Source organism: Balaenoptera ricei, chromosome 1 (genome assembly GCF_028023285.1).
Source record: "Balaenoptera ricei isolate mBalRic1 chromosome 1, mBalRic1.hap2, whole genome shotgun sequence".
In the NCBI taxonomy this organism is placed as follows: Eukaryota; Metazoa; Chordata; class Mammalia; order Artiodactyla; family Balaenopteridae; genus Balaenoptera; species Balaenoptera ricei.
The window spans coordinates 91,201,518-91,222,824 of record NC_082639.1 but is presented as its reverse complement, the minus strand read 5'-3'; the positions used below and the strand labels follow the sequence as shown (position 1 = coordinate 91,222,824).

Sequence of the window (21,307 nt, the reverse complement as noted above, 5' to 3'; positions counted from 1 at the left end):
CAGACTCATCAAGAAAAAAAGGGAAAAGTCTCAATCATCAGAATTAGAAATGTTAAATGAGAAGTAATAACTGACACTGCAGAAATACATAGGATCATGAGAGATAACTACAAGCACCTATACGCCAATAAAATGAGCAGCCTGGAAGAAATGGACAGATTCTTAGAAAAGCACAACCTTCCGAGACTGAACCAGGAAGGAATAGAAAATATAAACCAACCAATCACAAGCACTGAAATTGAGACTGTGATTAAAAGTTTTCCAACAAACAAAAGCCCAGGACCACATGGCTTCACAGGCTAATTCTATCAAACATTTAGAGAAGAGCTAACACCCATCCTTCTCAAACTCTTCCAAAATATAGCAGAGGGAGGAACACTCCCAAACTCATTCTACGAGGCCACCAACACCCTGATACCAAAACCAGACAAAGATGTCACAAAGAAAGAAAACTACAGGCCAATATCACTGATGAACATAGATGCAAAAATCCTCAACAAAACACTAGCAAACAGAATCCAACAGCACATTAAAAGGATCATACATCATGATCAAGTGGGATTTATCCCAAGAATGCAAGGATTCTTCAATATACACAAACCAATCAATGTGATAAACCATATTAACAAATTGAAGGATATAAACCATGTGATCATCTCAAAAGATGCAGAAAAAGCTTTCGAAAAAATTCAACAATGATGTATGATAAAAACCCTCCAGAAAGTAAGCATAGAAGGAACTTACCTCAACATAATAAAGGCCATATATGACAAACCCACAGCAAACATTGTTCTCAATGGTGAAAAACTGAAACCATTTCCACTAAGATCAGGAAGAAGACAAGGTTGTCCACTCTCACCACTATTATTCACCATAGTCTTGGAAGTTTTAGCCACAGCAATCAGAGAAGAAAAGGAAATAAATGGAATCCGAATTGGAAAAGAAGAAGTAAAACTGTCACTGTTTGCAGACGACATGATACTCTACATAGAGAATACTAAAGATGCTACCAGAAAACTGCTAGAGCTAATCAATGAATTTGGTAAAGTAGCAGGATACAAAATGAATGCACAGAAATCTCTTGCATTCCTATACACTGATGATGAAAAATCTGAAAGTGAAATTAAGGAAACACTCCCATTTACCATTGCAACAAAAAGAATAAAATACCTAGGAATAAACCTACCTAAGGAGACAAAAGACCACTTTGCAGAAGACTATAAGACACTGATGAAAGAAATTAAAGATGATACAAACAAATGGAGAGATGTACCATGTCCTTGTATTGGAAGAATCAACATTGTGAAAATGACTATACTACCCAAAGCAATCTACAGATTCAATGCAATCCCTATCAAACTACCAATGGCATTTTTCACAGAACTAGAACAAAAGAATTTTTAATTTGTATGGAAACACAAAGGACCCTGAATAGCCAAAGCAATCTTGAGAAAAAAACCCAGCTGGAGGAATCAGGCTCCCTGACTTCAAACTATACTAAAAAGCTACAGTCATCAAGACAGTATGGTACTGGCACAAAAACAAAAATATAGATCAATGGAACAGCATAGAAAGCCCAGAGATATACCCACGCACATATGGTCACCTTATGTTTGATAAAGGAGGCAAGAATAGACAATGGAGAAAAGACAGCCTCTTCAATAAGTAGTGCTGGGAAAACTGGACAGCTACATGTAGAAGAATGAAAGTAGAATACTCCCTGATACCATATAAAAAATAAACTAAAATGGATTAAAGACCTGAATGTAAGGCCAGACACTCTAAAACTCTTAGAGGAAAACATAGGCAGAACACTCTTTGTCATAAATCACAGCAAGATCCTTTTTGACCCACCTCCTAGAGAAATGGAAAGAAAAACAAAAATAAACAAATGGGACCTAATGAAACTTAAAAGCTTTTGCACAGCAAAGAAACCATAAACAAGACAAAAAGACAACCCTCAGGATGGGAGAAAATATTTGCAAATGAAGCAACTGACAAAGGATTAATATCCAAAATATACAAGCAGCTCATGCAGCTCAATGTAAAAAAACAAACAACCCAATCCAAAAATGGGCAGAAGACCTAAACAGACATTTCTCCTAAGAAGATATACAGATTGCCAACAAACACATGAAAGGATGCTCAACATCAGTAATCATTAGAGAAATGCAAATCAAAACTACAATGAGGTATCACCTCACAGCAGTCAGAATGGCCATCATCAAAAAACCTACAAATAATAAATGCTGGAGAGGGTGTGGAGAAAAGGGAACCCTCTTTCACTGTTGGTGGGAATGTAAATTGATACAGCCATTGTGGAGAACAGTATGGAGTTTCCTTAAAAAACTAAAACTAGGGCTTCCCTGGTGGCGCAGTGGTTGAGAATCTGCCTGCCAATGCAGGGCACACGGGTTCGAGCCCTGGTCTGGGAAGATCCCACATGCCGTGGAGCAACTAGGCCCGTGAGCCACAATTACTGAGCCTGCGCGTCTGGAGCCTGTGCTCCACAACAAGAGAGGCCGCGATAGTGAGAGGCCTGTGCACCGCGATGAAGAGTGGCTCCCACTTGCCACAACTAGAGAAAGCCCTCGCACAGAAACGAAGACCCAACACAGCCATAAATAAATAAATTAATTAAAAAAAAAAAAAAGAACTTCCATACGATCCAGCAATGCCATTACTGGACATATACCCTGTGAAAACCATAATTCAAAAAGAGTCATGTATCACAATGTTCATTGCAGCTCTATTTACAACAGCCAGGACACGGAAGCAACCTAAGTGTCCATTGAGAGGTGAATGGATAAAGAAGATATGGCACATATATACAATGGAATATGACTCAGCCATAAGATGAAACGAAACTGAGTTATTTGTAGTGAGGTGGATGGACCTAGAGTCTGTCATACAGAGTGAAGTAAGTCAAGAAAGAGAGAAACAAATACCGTATGCTAAAACATATACATGGAATCTAAAAAAAAAAAAATGGTTCTCACGAACCTAGGGGCAGGTCAGGAATAAAGATGCCGACGTAGAGAATGGACTTGAGTACACAGGGAGGTGGAATGGTAAGCTGCTGCGAAGTAAGAGAGTGGCATTGACATATATATACTACCAAATTTAAAATAGATAGCTAGTGGGAAGCAGCCGCATAGCACAAGGAGATCAGCTCGTTGCTTTGTGACCACTTAAAGGAGTGGAATAGGGAGGGTGAGAGGTAGATGCAAGAGGGAGGGGATATGGGGATATATGTATATGTATAGCTGATTCACTTTGTTATACAGCAGAAACTAGCACAACATTTTAAAGCAATTATACTCCAATAATGATGTTTTAAAAAGTATGCTTAAGGATTTAAAGGAAAGATGGACACAATGAGTGAAATGATGAGAAATGTCAGTAAAGAAATGGAATCTACAAAAGAAAAAGAGAATGGTATTCTGGAACTGAATATAACAATATCTGAAATGAAAAAAACACTAGTGGGTTAAAAACATGTTGGAGTTTGCAAAATCCGAAACCAAAACTGTGACTTTAAAATAAGTTAAGCCTCAATGACCTAGGACAATATCAAGTGACCTAAGGTATGTGTAGTTGGAGTTCCAGAAGAAGAGATAGAAATGATCTAGAGTAGGTATCTATTACTTACAACAAGAAATCTTATATGAAAAACTAATTGTATTGTATTTACATTCTAGAAAACAGGAGGATAAAATGTCTCTTAGTTGTGTGGAAAATAAAATAGTTTGTGAAACTGAATTCCACTTTTACACATGCCAGGGACTCTAATTAAACAAAATAGTTGTGGCTTTAAAATACCCTGTCCATTTTTATTTCTTTTACCATTTCACATCTTTCCCTTGTCTTCTCAGAGAAACTTACTTATTTTCAAGACACAGTTCTAAATATTAAGCAAAAGTAATGTTTGGCAAATAAATATGTTTCAATCAGTTGCATTATTGAGATGAAATTTTTAAAAATATTATCATAACTATCCATGAAGATCAATAATTGGCAGTTTTGTAGATGAAACGTGCAGGTGGTCATTAACACAGGATCTTTGGAAGGTTAAAAAAAAGTGGCTGTAGTGGGATTCGGAAAGCCCCCATTGGAAGTAATTAACTCTAAATTTTTAAACCCAGCATACCTGGATTATTTGTTTGCTTTGCTAAGCGTTAGTTACTCACTTGGTCAAAATGGCTAAAGAAAAACAGAAAATGATAAATAAAACAAAGTTAACTGTTGGGAAAAGAATCCAGCCTAAAGCTTTCATTTCCTTTTAAAAAATAATTATAAACCCACTCAAGAAATACCTACATGTATTTAAGTAAAAGCCTCTTTAAAAAATGTTACTTCAGGTCTTACAATCATTTGACAACACATACTGAATTTATCCAGCCTTTTAGAAAAAAAATTGCTAGAATTATTGTACTATTGCATATGAAATTCCTCCCCATTCTGCAGAAATTCCAAAATATTGACAACAAATGAATTTTCACAAGAAAGGTAACCTGGCCCAGTTTTAAGAGTCTCAAAACCATATATTCAAATGAATGAATTATGAATTCAACTGTCAGTTCAGCTCTCTCAATTGCTGCTTTTAGTTTGTCTGGGAGTGTGCTAACCATGGAGTTTATTTTCATATGAAGGACAAGCTAAATATTCAAACTACTATCATTTCCCAGAAAAAAATGAATATGAAATGGTGAATAATGAATAAGAGTCTAAATGCAGTAAACCTTAGGACAGAAACATTTGGTCTCCACAAATAAAGATGGTAAATGTGGTAAAGTATGTATATATGGAACAACAGCTCTTTCAAAGTTTGCACAGGTCCTTCTCTCTACTTCCATGAATAGTTCCATTCATGTCAGTGTGACCTGTTTGTATGTGTGCATGTGTGTGTGTGAGTTCTGGAAAGCTAGACTGTTCTACCTGAGTCCAGCTGCATGTAGCAAATGTTTGGAGATGTCTAAATTTGTATAATTCCATTCAGTACTTTGTAATGAAATAATTCAGCCCAATGTGTGAAAACAGGAATAGAGGGGAAAAAAGAGCAAATAAATCATGATAGGATTTCTATTCAAAGTAAAATATAAAATATAAATGGCAAGTTAGAGACACACTGATTAGTGTTTTATTCTCATTTTAATGAAAAACTTAAAATATCACACCTTAACAATTTAGACAAGAAAGGTCTGTTGGGAAATGAACAGATAAACCAGGTTTTTCTCAGCTCAGATAGTCTATCATGAAACTAAAGCTCATGTTTGAACTACCTGATGTGTTTCTTCTTTATACTGGATGCCATTAGTCATCATATTAAGCTTTGAAATTACATTTTAATTTTATTATTTTATTAAAAAGAGCAAACTATATAAAAATTAACAGAAAAAATGGATTAGATAAATTATGTGGTTTAGTGTAAATAATATTTTAGCTACTTATAATTTTATTATTTTATTAGATTTACATGACAATAATAATATTAAAAACTAAAATCTATAAGCAAGAATTCTTTTTTTAATTAAGTATCAGAATTTTGAAGCTGAAATGGATAGAACTAGGAGTCAGGTCCCCAATGTTCTAGTCATAACAGCTACTTATTAACGTGGTGGTCTTTGGTGAGGCACTTCTCATGGTTAGAACTAAGCTTCTTGTTTGTAAATTAAAGTTACTGGCCCATATTATTTAAAAATCTTTTCTTCTTTGATATTTTATGTACCATGGTTTATATCTGATCATTTAGAGGGAAATATACAAAAAATAATTAGAAAATAGACTTCCAAAAGAAAAGGTCAAAGTTCTGAATACTTAGTTCATTTAAATTGTGTGTATGGTATTTTAACCATATTTTTTTCCCACAAAATCTGAGAGATAATTCTGTTCTCCCAGATGTTCCAAATTATTTGATAAAGTTTCTGTCCCATACTTAACTTGGATGCTAATTTGAGAAAACAAAAACACAAAGTTGAGTGGATAAGGCAAATTAGGAAATGCATATAGCTTTAAGGTTTGATGCCCTAAAAGATAGTCTCTTTGAAATTTATATACATCATATATGTGTAGGTATGGTTAGATATGTGGGTGCCAAACTTAATGGGGAATAACTAGTATAAAACTGTTAGAACTTATTGTAAGGGAAGTGAAATTGGGTCAGAAGGGATGCTTTCAATTTTTTTACTTGGACCCACAGTAGGAAATATGTTTTACATTATGATATAGCTTATATATGTTGTATGTGTATTTAATGTTTGTGTGTGTCTCTCTCCCTATCTATATATGAAGTATCTTTTTGCACTCATTCTAATATGCACTTTTTAAAAACATATTTTAACAGCTCTGAAATCAGGATATCCTTTATAGCATAGACCATATGGCAATTGTGACACTTTTGTCATTGCCAGATAATGAGTTTCAAATCTTGCCGATTGTATCTATACACATATATACATGTATAACCAAATCACTTTGCTGTACACCTGAAACTAACACAATATTGTAAATCAACTATATTTCAATTAAAAAAAAAAAAAGCTTGCCGATTGTATATCAGTGGTGTGGAGGAGCATCCTAGAGATAATAGTGGAGGGTCCTTTACATAATGTTTCGTAAACAATTGTCTTGAAGGTGGAGAAGACAATGTGTGTGTGGGAAAATAGAGACATCCATTACTCTCAGCTGAGAACTAATTCAAAATATTAGGAGTTTGCAATCATATGCAGTAATCCTTAGAACGTAAAGACAATACAATCAATAGGGTAGCTAGTAGCCACATGTGACTATTGAGCTCTTGAAATGTGGTCAATGTGAATTAAGATGTGCTCTAAATGTAAACTATAAACTGGAATTCAAAACTAAGTGTTATTTTAAAAACTAGTATTTTAACACAGTATTATATTAAAAATGTAAAATATTTCCTTAACTTTAAAATATGATTTCATATTAAAATGATAATATATTTTCATTACCCAAAATATATTATTAAAATTAATTCCAGTTCCATTTAATTGCTACAAAGTAGCTACTATAATTTTTTAGATTACACATATAACTTGCATTACATTTGTTTGTATGGTGCTGGCTTAGATGTTTAGATTACAACAGTCAGAGGGGCTCAGAGACTATATATGCTTTTCAATATGTCTGGTGTTTCCCTGAGATAACAACTATAGGTGAAAATTTGCTTTTTGTGGGGAAAAGAACAGGAAAAAAACATTGAGATTAATTATCTCAAAGTCACTATTCCCTCCTACTGTTCACATATTGGTGGATATCCAATGTTAATGTGACACTTGCTACACCAAAGCAGGCCTATGCAGAGAGGTTGCATGAAGAAAGAATGAACCTGGAATCTTGATGGGCAGTGCTCACGTATACTTGAAAGCTGATATTGGAAATGAATAGAAAACTTGGGCAAGCAAATCAAAAGATAGTAGAGAAATAAATAAATTAAATTGGATAGGCTGGTGGGTGTTGAGATGCAGGTGTACAGAAATAGTTTTCAAAATTAGTACTTTATGAAATAGTTCTTATCCTAAAGAAATATTGATAAATGAGTAACTCCTACAAAATAATTTTTCCTTATGATTCTAAAGTATTAAATTTTAGAACATATTTCAGAACATAGAAGGAAATAGACTCCAGAAAAAAGTGATATAGATAATTCCTTCAGAGGAAAAAGTATACTTTATGTTTTAAGAAAATGGAAACTTCTAAACTGATACCCTACGGTTATTCCTGGGGGGTTGTGTATCTTGATATATGTCTAGCCGATGGCAAGAAACCCAAATTGTACAGTACAGACCCACAGTTAAGATAAATGGACTTAAAGTGACTTAGTTGCTAATTTTTTTGTCAAATCATGGAATATAATGAAACTATGTAGAAAACACCAACAGAGCATAAGAGAAACATCTCCACCAATTTCCCATTCTCTTCTGCAAAAATCAATAGCTTGTTCATGAAAATGTAATTTTAAAAATTATTTTAATTATTGTGACGCCATTTTTTTTCTAGTGTACATGGAAGTTCTTGAAAACAAATTAACTTAGTGGAGTTGTTGCATTAATGAGTAGAATCACTTACACTACACTGTAGTTCTTTATTTTACACCTACTCCATAAAACTCTCTTTCACAGAAAGTGCAAGGCCTTCTCTTTTCCTTACCATTGAAATAGCAAAGTCTTCTTTTCTCCTTAGAAATGTCAACTTCCTTGAATCAGATAAATATGTAACATATCCAGAGGAGAAGAGACTATTTGGACAAAATTAAAAACTGTTCTAATATTATTTTTATATCTAATGAGCACTGGCATACCTTTTGATATCTTTAATTTCCTTGGCAAGTTATTTAAATATTTCTTCTAAAAAGAAAGCATTCAGTTTTATGACTCTACTGAAAGTAAAATTATATTCACACTCCAGAGAAAGAAATGTACTTTAAAAGTTCAGCAAGTCTAAAAAGTAATAGAAAAACTTTGATAATTTCTACAGTATACATACATTTCATTTTAATGAAATGGTGATAAACCAAAGAACAATAATTATTTGCTGAAATAATGCATAATTTTTAAAATATGAAAAGCTATATAACATGATAGAATCTAGAATTTACATATCACCTATAATTTTTATCATTTAATAAAATAGTTATTCCTCATATTTGCCTTTTGCAAGACAGAATTCTCATTTTATACATGAAAAGCTGAAACCTAGATAAGAGTTCATCCCAAGTTATACAGAAGTTTATGGAAAAATCAGGAATATAATGTACTACTCTACTTTCAGTGAGATTTTACACTGTACACCTCAAAATGTTGCTTTATGTATCTTTATACTGTATGACTATCAAAATAACACTCAATGAAATAAAAACTAAATAATCAGCTTTAATTAAATAATCATTTTATGGAATATGATAGGCTATTTAGCTTACCGCCTGGGATTAACACTGAGCACAAAAATATCCATAACTATTAAAAAATATAGAATTGCTGAATCTGCAGAAGATATCTTCTTAACAGTGACATAGTCTGTCACAATAAAATTGTAGTTTATCAGAATTAGACTGTAAATGGACATCTAAACTACTGAAATTGAAATGAGCCATTATTTGATTTTATGAACTGTTTAAAAATCTGAGGCAATTTCCAGAAAATTGGACTATTAAACTGTGGAAAGAAAGTTTAATTTCAAGCAAGATAAGCAATAGAAAATTATTTTCACAGCTAATAACTATGAATCCCTTTTTAAAAATTCACTAAGGCCATTTATATAACTGTTGGTAAAGGCAATGCCAAGGCTTTCCTCAAAGATCTTAGTTCCTCAAAAATGTACAGTGATGGAAGTAATCTCTTCAACTCCCATTTCATTTTTCCCAATGTATTATGGGCCAGTTTTTCCACAAAAGAAAAAAAAGTAATTCTAGTTATTCTCTAATCAGAATTAGAATTAAATATGTTAGGAAACCTGCATATGTGTCTCAGTTCATTTCTATCTCATAGCATAGCTGTGCAACTTAAAGGAGAAAAACTAGGTCAAGAAGACCAGCACACTCTCTGGTACATAGTCAAATGTTTAATAAACATATATTTCTTCCCTTGTTACTTCATTCAATATCCTAAAATAATTAATAATAATTTACTATACCAGGTAGTGTGTTAGGCTTTAGGAATAAAAGATGATATGGCATAAATTCCAATATATCAAAGATCTTTTTTTTCTTTAATTACACTATATTGTTAAAGCCTAGCAAAGTACCTAGTATATGGTAGGAGCTCAATAGTAACTTATTAAACGAATAAGGGAAGAAATAAGTAAATGTTTATAAGAGGTATGGAAGAACTTTTTCAATATTAAATGAGGCAATCTACTTAAAATGATTGGAAGAGTGCCTGCAACATAGTATAAATACATTATAATTCTTAACAATTATGATTACTCTTACTTTTATTCTCCTGTGTAAATGACAGGAGAATTCTTCTTCACATTTTCCTCTGAGTACATTCTATTTACTGCTTAGTTTCTGTTTACTCACAGCTTTTTTCCTGGCCTGTCATAACCCCACTTGCCTCCTAAACCCTGTGTGCATCCTTGCAGCCCTAGCTCCTGTAGTGATTTATATTTTCCGATTCAGATTCCTGGAAAGAGACTATTACTGGCTGGGCTGCTTGGCCAAACCTGTCCATTCCAGGCCATCTCAAGACTGAGTGTCCTTAAGACAGACGCCCATCCTTATTTAATCAGCAAAATTTGGGAATTGTGTGGGTTGTGTGATATAGAATATTCTGTCTTTATCTATGACACAGATTTCGTCTGTGTCAGTTACAGTCTGTGGAATGCATGTGACAGCAGAAATATTCCCAGAAAACTCTGACTTTATATGATCCTTATAGCCCCAAAGAACACACAGCTAGCAGTATTAGTGAAAGAAAGCCTTTCTTCTCATACTTCCACAGCTGAAATCTCAGGGAGCGTTTGATTGAACAAACTTGAGTCACTGCCTATTCCTGATTCAATGAGTATTTGAGACTTGGGTTGGGGAGGGGATGGAGTACCCTGATTAGAAAGACCTGGATCTTGTACTCAGTGCTTGAGTCAGGAGATTGGATCAGATCTACTTGAACCACATAGACTGGAATGGAACAGGAGCTGTCCTTCAAAGAGCAACTGGCAAGATTAATACTTGACTTAGCAAATTTCACATAGAAAAGCATACTCTTTTTAGAGAAACACTGTCACACTTTAAAACATAATCCTACCGACACTTGATTTACTGGTCTTTGATACAGTTTACAAAATAATTCCTCAATTATTTATCATACCAAACAACCTTCCTGAGGTAAGTTGAATTTAACAAACTTTCAGCAAAAAGCTCCTAAATGACTTAAGCTCTACTGCTTATGGTGTGAAGGATACAAATAGAGTAGTACATAAGCCGAGACTTCAAGTATTCTACAGGCTAAGAGAAATATAGAATGAAAAGATAAATTTAATACAGTATGGCAAATTCAATTAAGGAGGTCTGTTTACATCTAAGGAGGGAGGCAGTGCCGTGCAGTGCATGGAACAGATACGGAGACAGATCTAGAGATCTGTAGGTGGGGGCATTGAAACGAGGTCAGGGAAGGGTTCAAGACAAAAAAATACCCCGTGATCTAGGGAGACAGACAGGACTCAGTGCTGCATTCTATACAAAAGAAGCTGTGTGTGATTCATATATGTCATTGGAATGATTTTAAAGGGTTTTTCACAGGGCAGTATAACTTCTTAAATGCACTTGAGCTGAAAAACAGTTCAAGTTTGATGAACTTTATCATCAAGTATGCTGATCAAGGAAATTAGTTTCTTAGGGCTTGTTAGAAAATCTTGAGAAGAAAATTTTATCATATTAAAATCTAATAGATCAATTATAGACTATTAGACTCTTCAGTGTTATATGAACTTACCATGTGATAAAAAGAGATAAAAATACAACACACATGTAGAGGGTTCTAGATGGTGGTATAGGAAAATCCTGAACTCTGAACTCACCTCCTCCAATGGACACAACAAATTTACAAATATGGAATAATCCCCTTGAAAAGGCACCTGAAAACTGGACAAACAGAGCCCCACGACAAAGGGTAAAAGGACAGCATTAAGACAGATAAGAGAGGCAGAGATATGGTCTTGCCAAGGGAAAAAACACATCTCAGCCACAGTGATCCAAAATTGGGAGAGATCACAAGAGTATAGATCTTTTCCATGAAGAGCAAGGAATTTGAGTTCCACATCAAGCACTTAGATCTCTAGGTCTTACAAAGGAGAGACAAGACTCCAAAACACCTGTTTTTGAAAACCAATGAGTAATATGTCCAGGAAAACCATAAAATTGCAGGGAATGGAAAACTCATTCTTAAAGAGGCCATGTGCAAACTCATTGGATCTCCAAACCAGTGCAAAAACCAGATCTAAAAGCACATGGACCATAGGTGAAGAAACCCCCTTTACTAATCTTGAAGCATCTACTGGAGAGCAGAAACCAGGTGGGTTGCTCCCCAGGGACTGAGGCACTAGTGGGAGACATTTTTGTGATCTCAGGCTACCTTGCTAATGCCAGCGCTGGCGGGTGCCATTTTGGAATTTTCCTCCTAACCTGTTAGCGCCAGTGTGCACACCCACTGAGATCCTACTCAACCTTGTGCCTGAGCTGGGCCTCACAGCCAGCCAAGTGATAACCCTGCCTACCAGCGTGCTGTAGCAGTAGACATGGCCCTACCACAACAGGAGGGTGCAGGCAGCTGACATAGGGAACACCTCTTGAGTGCCTAGCTCTGGTGCCAAAGTGAGATTGCACTCCTGAGCCCCACAGGACATCTAAGTAAGGTCACTCCTTCGTGGCTGGGACATATAGCTGATTTACCTAATACATATACATAAACACACACACACAGAATTAGGCAAAATGAGGAGACAAAGGAGTATGTTCCAATTGAAAGAACAAGACAAAATCCCAGAAAAGAACTAAACAAAACCAACATGAGCAATCTACCTGATAAAAGGTTCAAAGTAATGGTTATAAAAATGCTCACTAAACTTGGGTGAACACAGTGATAACTTCAAAAAAGAAATAGAAAATGTAAGAAAGTACCAAACAGAAGTTATAGATGAACTGAAAACACACTAGAGGGGTTCAACAGCAGATTAGATGAGGTATAAGAATGCATTAGCGAGCTGGAAGACAAAATGATGGAACTCACCCAGAGACACAAAATGAAAAAGGAATTTTAAAAAGTGAAGAGGTGGGATCAAGATAGCAGAGTTGAAGGATCCTGAGCCCACCTCCTCCTAAGGACACACCAAAACTACAACTACATATTGAACAACTCTCTCTGAGAACGACATGAAGACTAGTAGAACAGCTCTTCTACAATTAAGGATATAAAGAAAAAAACACACTGCGAAGGGTAGGAAGGGAAGAGAGCAATCTAGTCAGCCCACAAATCCAGCAGGCGACCCAAAATGGGAAGGGTATATCACAAACTCAGAGATCCTCTCCAAGGAGCAAGGGATTCGGGCCCCATATTGGGCACCCCAGCCCAGAAAACTAGACCTGGGAAGATGAGCCTCCTTAACTGGTTGTGATTGGGAGAGCTAGAGGACTATAAGAAACTGTAAGAAACTCACTTAAAAAGTGAGCACACAAACTTATTCACTCTGAGTCCCAGTGCAGAGGCAGCAGATTGAAAAGCATCTGGTGCTCTAACTGGCCTCCCAAGGCTACCCCAGCACACCCTCCAGCCCGCACCCAGCTCCAGCTCCAACCCTCAACCCCCACAAGGTGGTGCACCTTGGTGCACCCCAGAAGAAGCCCCAGCCTGCACTGAGCTCCGGCTCTAGCTTCTCCAGCTACAGCCCCAACCCATCAATGCTGTGGCCCCCAGCATGGCCTGGGAGAAGCCTTGTCCTGCACCAGGCTCTAGGTCTAGACCCTCCAGCTCTAGCCCCTCCAACCCCCAAGACGGTGGGCATTGGTGTGCCCCAGGAGAATCCCCAGCCCACACTGAGCTCTGGCTCCAGCCCCAACTACCCTTCCAAGGTGGCAGTTTCCGAAGTGCTACAAGAGAAACCCTGGCCTGCACCAGGTTTCAGCTCCGCCCTGCCTCACCCCCGCCAAGACAGCAACTCCTGGCTCACTCCCAGCTCCAACTCCAACCCACACCACCAAGGCGGCAGCCCCAGTGTGCCCTGGAAAAAATTCTGGCCTGTGCTTCAACTCCAGCCCTCCCACCAAAGCCACCAGGCACATGCAGTTTATATAAAGAAAATGCTCCTACACAAGGACACATCTTCAAGACCAAGAGAGGTAATGGTATCACCTGATTCATAGAGACAAACACAGTCAAACAAAATGAGAAGACAGAGGAGAATGTTCCGAATGAAACAACAAAATAAAATTCCAGGAAAAATCCCTAATGAAATGGAGATACGTAATTTACTTGATAAAGAGTCCAAAGCAATGGTCGTAAAAATGCTCACTGAACTCAAGAGAAGAACAGAGGAACAGAGTAAGAACTTCAGAAAAAATTATTTTAAAAAAATGAGGATAGTTTAAGGGACCTCTGGGACAACATCAAGCATAATAATATTCACAGTATAGGAGTTCCAGGAGGAGAAGAAAGAGAGGAAGGGGCAGAAAACATATTTGATAAAATAGTGGCTAAAAACTTCTCTAACCGCTAGGAGAAAATAAAATAAAAAATAAAAGAAAGTTCAGGTAAGAACACAATTTCAACGAAGACTCAATGTTCCAGTGAATTCTGACATTGCAAGTAATCTCTAAGACTCCTTTTATCTCTTCCTCATATTAAATACTTAGCATGTGATATTCGTTGTTCTTAATTTAGGTTTTCTGTGTGTGCGTAGTTATTATGTCTCCAATAAGATTATAAATTCCTTGGAGACTTAGACTTAACACTTCTTTCTCTTATGCTAGGTTTACATATAGAAGTGGTTAACTTTTTCTTAAAAACTGAATGTATTGTGTAAAATAAGCTATAAGACAAGTATGAAAGTTAGATTCATCACTTTATCCCTTTTAAGATATTTGGATTTATGGATATTAGACAAAACATGGATGTTAGATGTCATATAGTCAGTCTCCTATATAATAGTGGGTTCATTCTAAAACCTTCGTAATAGATCTTTTTCACTTTTGGTGTAAATACTTTTGCAAACATAAAAAACAAACAAATTTAATCAATGCTAATAATCATCATTAACATTAACATTATTAAATTATCATTTAGCAACTCCATTTTGGAGTGTTGTGCTGGAGGTATGACAACATATAAGACATAAGCCATACTGTAAAAAAGATTTTTAAGCTACTCAGATATACAAAACATAAACATAAAAATAAAATTAACAATAGAAAGCAACATGTGTTAGCTACTAAGTAAGTGAGAAATAGAGGGAATAACCTTCAGGAAGTCAGAGGATGAAAAAATTCCTGATGCCTGGCACTCTCAGGGAAGACTTCAGGAAGAGCTGCCACTTGAAGTAATGGAACTGAAATCAGTGACTAAGTTATCAGGGTTTATGGGGTGTTGTTTTGGAGAGGAGAGAGAAGCTAGTATATTGAGCAGTTTGACTAGAGCGGAGGATTGTTTTAGGTGAGCAGGCAGATGATTCTCTTCTCAGTATATTGTATTTGGATTTATTCTCTGGATATTGGGGAACAATCGAAGCAAGCATGGACTCTGTATAAATTGCAGGTTTCAGAAGATTAATTTACTAGTGCTGTTTAGGATGTACTGAAGAGAAGGAAATCTTGAGGCAGGAAGACTCGTTAAGATACTGAACAAATGATGAAGTGATATGAAAGAAGGGACCCACTGGGGTCCTTGGTAGTCAGTTGGAAGTTGGGCAAGATGAGTATAAAGTCACAGAAGGAAGACCCCCAAATTCCAGAAACTAGTTCCTTGAGAAATCATGCTACAATTAGTTAAAAATAAAGAACAAAAAGACTTTGAGATGCCGTGCCTTTAACCTCTGTTTGAAAACTTTTTTTTCTTAGCCACACTCTGAGCAGCTTCCGTAGTACGCTTTATATATTTACAGACTACTGCACACTGTTGTGACAATTCACTTTGAAGTTACTCTCAGTGGTATATGGGTTGATGAAAGAAAGTCCTGTAATCTTTCTGAGCAGGGCTGGGATATGGTAAAGCAAAAAGGAATCATGGGGACTAGGCCTGACCAGGTCTTCAAAAGATCTTTTCTCTCCCTGTAAAAAAGTGTTCATTCTTAGTTACCACCATCTTAGAAAAAACTGTGACCCTCAGGGGTTTTATTTGGAACAACATGAATAGTTTTGCTTTCAATAGTCACAGGGCAAATGACAGGTTATATTTAATTTTTTATATATCTTTATTTACATAGACTTTAGTGATATCCCTGCTTGCTGTATAATTTGATTTATTTTGGGACATCAGAAAGAATCCATTGAAGTTGCACATGGCAACTGCCTACTTGGACAGCAAAACATGTAGCACAGAACAGAATAGTAAGTAAAATTCAGTTAAAAAAAAATCACAGAGTACTTTAAAAGTGAATTGTGAGTATTTTTATAAAAGCATACTTTATCCCAAAACAAAAATATTAGCTGAAGAATAAATAAGTCAGTGTTTGAGAATATGTTACCCTTAATTTACATAAAAGTCCTACAAAACGTGCAATGGATTTAAATTCCTCAAGTCTTTTGATGATGGATATGGAAATGTATGAACATAAGGTGAATCATACAAATTATTTTAAAATGTAACCATAGAATTTAGAAATATAATATGGCATTTTTTTGCTAACTTTCTTAATTCAATATTTTAAATAATAATGTTTTGCCTATTTAACATAGCAGTTAAAGTTTGGATTCTGAATCCTGATATTACACTCTAGCTGTGAGACCACAGAGAAGTTACTTAACCTGTCTGTGCTATAGTTTCCTCAACTGTAGAATGAAAGTAATAATACTAGTACCTGCTTTATAGAGTTGTAAAGCTTAATGCCTTAATATGTGTAAAAAGCTCCTAGATGAGGATTTAGCAAATACTAAGTGTTATGTGTCTTACTATTATTTTCTATCTGCAGTTATTTCTGTGAGAATAATGTGATAAATGTAAATGCCATAGACAGTGCCTGGAATATTCTAAGTGCCTAAAAATCAGTAGTCAGTTTAAAAAATAGAAGTAAATGTATCTAATATTTTATTAAGGAGAAACTGTTGTCATTACTAATTAAAACAAATCATCAATTATTTTGCTTTAAATGACTTATTATTTCCACAGACAATTTTAATAACAACTAAAGACTGCTGTTTATTGTTTTCCCAAAGAGGTTCTAACAAAAAAATAAAACTGTAACTAATGATATATGACCAAACTCATGACTTATTATATGCCATCTCCATGACTATTTTGTACTTATACATGCAGCTTTAAGAGTATTTTATTCCATAGCTTTGATTGAAAAGAACTTTCAGATCAAATATCCAAATGAAAACAATTAAATCCTCAATTTCATTTCATCTTTCTTAATCAAGTTACATGTAGTAGTATTATAAGTAATTTAAACCAATGATAATAGTTAAATTGATAGCAATGTAATAATATTTCTTTTCAAAACAGAGAATTGCCTGTCAAATTTCATTTTAATTCAACACAGCCCTGAAGTGACTAATACTTATTTAAATGCTTTGTTAGTTAATACAAGAGATGCAAAATAAGTTACACAGCCTCAAGATTTAATGAACTTAGAGTGAAATGAATATACCAAAGAATATGAGATAAGATAAAGTAAATGCAGTAAGAGAGTTCAATGAGCATCACAAGAGGTAGAGGTTCCATATGGTTGAGGATGGGGGAAAAAATGAAAAGCATTGAGACAGGATTTGAAGGATTGCTAGAATTTTGACAGATGGAGAGGAATTATTTTATGGTAGTGATTGAGGGCATCTTTTGGTAGAGCAAATAATGTAATGTGCTTGCATAGGGTGGATTTTTTGAAGCTGTGGTACATATGGCTGGAAATGTAGAGACAGTTTTTAAGGTCTGATATCAAGGTAAAGCATTTTCTCTCAATTATATAGGTATTTTCTTTTTCCTTCTATCCTTTAAACTCTTTAGAACCCTAACTGTGATCCCCAAAAGCTGTGAAATTGTTCCTTCACTCTTTTTAATTACATTTTTATTTTAATTAAAGTAATGTGCTTGAATAGTTAAATAAGTCAGATTGCAGCTAACGGTTTATAATGAAAATAGTAGTTCCTGCTCTATACAGCCTAACCCCAAGTCCCACTTGACAAAAACTTTTAAGTTATTGAGACTAGATGTCTTGATTTTAAATACATATATGTTTACTGCTATTTAAAAATTTTTTAAATTGCTTACAGATTTCCTATTGTGAAGATGAATATTTAGCTGTCTAACACAGGCTGATAAACTGCCCCAAACACTGTATCTCTTTTATTTTTCCCACCTCACCCTTTCTTTCCTTATCTCTCTCTCTCACATCTACACACATGCAGTACACATACTTCCTCTCCACTATGCTCTCAATATAATTTATTTAAATTTTTGTTTAAATAAATATACAGTGTTTACATGCCTATGAATATGTAAATATTATTTAAGCTGAACCACTTAGTGAACCGTAGTGATATTTGTTTCTCTGAATAGCTTTTATTTTTTCTAGAATTTGTAATTACTTCATTTTGCATTTGCTTAGGTTTCAATGTACTAAGTAGTCACTCTCCTCCAACTCTGAGAGAATTATAAAACATCAACAAATGGTCAAACATATTAAATAATCAGTGCATCTATCTATCTTTCTATCTACCTGTATTCCTTTCTTTCTATCTATTTATTTTTCTTTAATCTACAATGTCAATGCTCCTAGACACCCTAAACCTCCAATTCTACCCAGATTGATTGCTCTCTAAAACAATGTGCTAATGTCCTGGGATTTCCCTTCATCATCATTCTGAGAATCCTATCTACTGTTCTCCTATGATAAAGTTATTTCCTTGATTCCTTTACTGCTTTTTCATTCTATTTGCTCTTTCATTAAAAATAGCCTTTTATATCTATAAAGGTATTTTAGTGTGCTTTTGTAAGGAAGAAAAATGAAACTCCTGGGTTCTATTCACCATGTTTAACTGAAAGTCCCTCTTAATTATAACAGGAGATCTTCTAGTTCACAGAGAAAAGAGATGATATTTGGCTTAAACTTTACCAACTAATTGCTTCCATGCCTTACCACTCATTTGTATTGGCACCAAATCTTCTCTTTTTCCTTCAAATTTGAAAAATGACTAATTCCTATCTTGATTCCCTGCCTTCCCAGATCTAGTTCTACTTCCTTCACAGTGATGCTTACTAAAAATTTGCTACCTTTGCTAGCCCTGTTTCTACAACTCACTCCACAATTCCTGGCAACCAGATTTTCAGGCCTACCACCTCTCTGAAATGGTTTGTATTCGGGTTACTTATGACCCAAAATGGCATTTTTAAACATTTTGTCTACTTTTTTTCCATCCATAATATTTTTGATGCATTTAACACTTTTAGTCTCTCCCTTTTAAAGACCCTCTCCTTGTGTTGCTTTAACAGCACTCTCATGTTTTGGGGTTGTACATTTTAATCAGAAGTTGATTTCATGTCATTAAATTAAAGCAAAAAAGGATTGTTTATCTATTTAGTTTTTGTTGTTGTTAATATTTTTGTTTTGTTGTTGTTGTTTAATGAGAGATTTTGGACGGTGAGAAAACAGAAGGGCAATTGCCCCAAGTCTCATTTTTCTCCAAAGTGTAAGTCAGAAAAGATTGATCATATTCTGTCATCACATTCACTTGTGGTGGATGAAATTTGTGATGGATTTGACTGTACTTTTTTACAATGATAAGTTTTAATTCTATTTCTAGGGGGTGGGGACATGGTGCATCAAATTAGTTATCTCAATGGCTTTTACTTTCATAAGAGAAGTCTCTTGTCATTTATGATCCATTATTACCCTTCTGTATATCTGCTCTGATTTTACTGTATGTTTTATAAAGTTTATCTGAAAACTGCCCCTCATTTTTCATACCTAAAAATCACTTCTCTCTTCTATATAACTTTCAGACATTTTGCATGATTCACCATAATTTTTTCATGTAAAAAGCGGGACTTGCCTTTTCTAATTATTCTACTTCTTAGGCTGGAGATTTGTATATTAAATTGTTAGTTACTAAGTATTAAGTCTGGAACAAGATATGACACTTCAGATATAGCAAAGGTAAATTATGGCATACAGCACTATTATAAGGTGTGCTACTATTTTTGTAGTAACTTTACCCACTCTATAACCACAAATAACTATTTGTCTAGTATGTGTGTCGTTTTAAGGGTATTATGTTGCAGCTTGTAATTACTTGCACTGACATCCATCTGCTCAAACTTAGACCTTGCACTGCCTCAAATGCACTTGAGGCGGGGAGAGGAGGAGAGTGCCTGGTATGTTTTCTTAGAGCTGATTAAAACCATGGTATTTACTTTGGTCCTTTAAGAATAAATTTGCTTTACTGTGGGATCAATGAGCCTAGTTGTGTTTCCTTGAAAAGTGAAATACTTATGATGTGGCAATTTAGAGAGAGAAGAGAGAGAAAATGTGAGCAAGCTCTTGGGTTTTTCTCAGGGATGATTCCATGTCTATGATGACTATTAACTCTGTATATCACACACATACACACACACACACACACACACACACACAGCATTTATAAAATAGTATTAATTGCCTGAACTGTTAGGAAGGCTTTCCCCATCATTTATTTTTCTCATTAAACAAATTTCTAAGCAAATTAACAGGACTTACAATAACCCTATTAAAAGGCTTTCTTTTCGTACATATTCCTCATTTTTGCCCTGTGTACTCTGCATGCATTTCTGCTTTTGAGCCATTTGCTCTTTCACAGACCATGCCCTCAGATTATTTCTCTGCTTGGAATGCCTGTAAATTTGTCCCTATTACTCAAAATCCTGATTGTCTCTCATATTCATTTATTATCTACTTTGTAAAATACTATCTCATATCCCACTAAAAAGTGAATCTTTCCTTTCTCTTTGCTTCCAAACATGTTTTTGAGTTTGTTTTATGATATTTGTTACAGCTAGTTATACATAATTATTAAATGTCTTCTTGTCTTTCTTTCCATCTAGGCTGTAAAATCTGTAAACTCCTTTCCATGAAGAATCATACCTTACTTATATATTTGGAATGCACATAGCTGCAGGTGCCCACCAGCAAGTACTCAGTGCATGTTTATTAACTCACAGAGTCAATACTATTATTCCTCTGGTAATGCTTTCATCTTGTTTCTCTGCTTATGGAAATTTTCTGTCCTTCAGAAATCAATTCTTCCTTGTCATCGGTGACCCCAACCCTCAATAAAGTCTCTTTTTCCTAATTGGAAAGTTGTTTGGAAGATCCAAGGAGCTAACGTACAAGGAGAGTGTCTGGCACAGCATTAGCACTATGTGAGCTTTAGCTCTATGGGTTTCATTTATAGAAACTCACAATGTCTGTAACGCACAGAAAGGTTATGTACTCAAGGGTACCTGGTGGGTAAGTGGCAAAGTGGAATGGAGACTTGGACCTTTAACTCTTCATCAGAATTTGTAACAGAGCTCTCTAAATGATTGCATCTGTCCCAAGGTCCCTGTGACCCTGGCTGTCTGGCTAATGAAATATGCATAAAGGACACTCTGGAAAAATAGACCATTTA

At 35.2% G+C, this 21,307-nt stretch overlaps 1 long non-coding RNA gene across 3 annotated transcripts in view; it reads left to right on the top strand.

Annotated features, from left to right (window-relative positions):
• Positions 1-21,307, top strand: part of LOC132368343 (uncharacterized) — a 260,900-nt gene that overhangs the window by 140,606 nt on the left and 98,987 nt on the right. The window contains exon 5 of one of the 3 annotated variants that reach the window (XR_009504080.1): positions 20,742-20,821. The exons of the other annotated variants lie outside the window; for them this stretch is intronic. This is a non-coding gene — a long non-coding RNA (uncharacterized LOC132368343). Of the gene's footprint in view, positions 1-20,741; positions 20,822-21,307 lie in introns of those variants that run through there. 3 annotated transcript variants of the gene reach the window in all.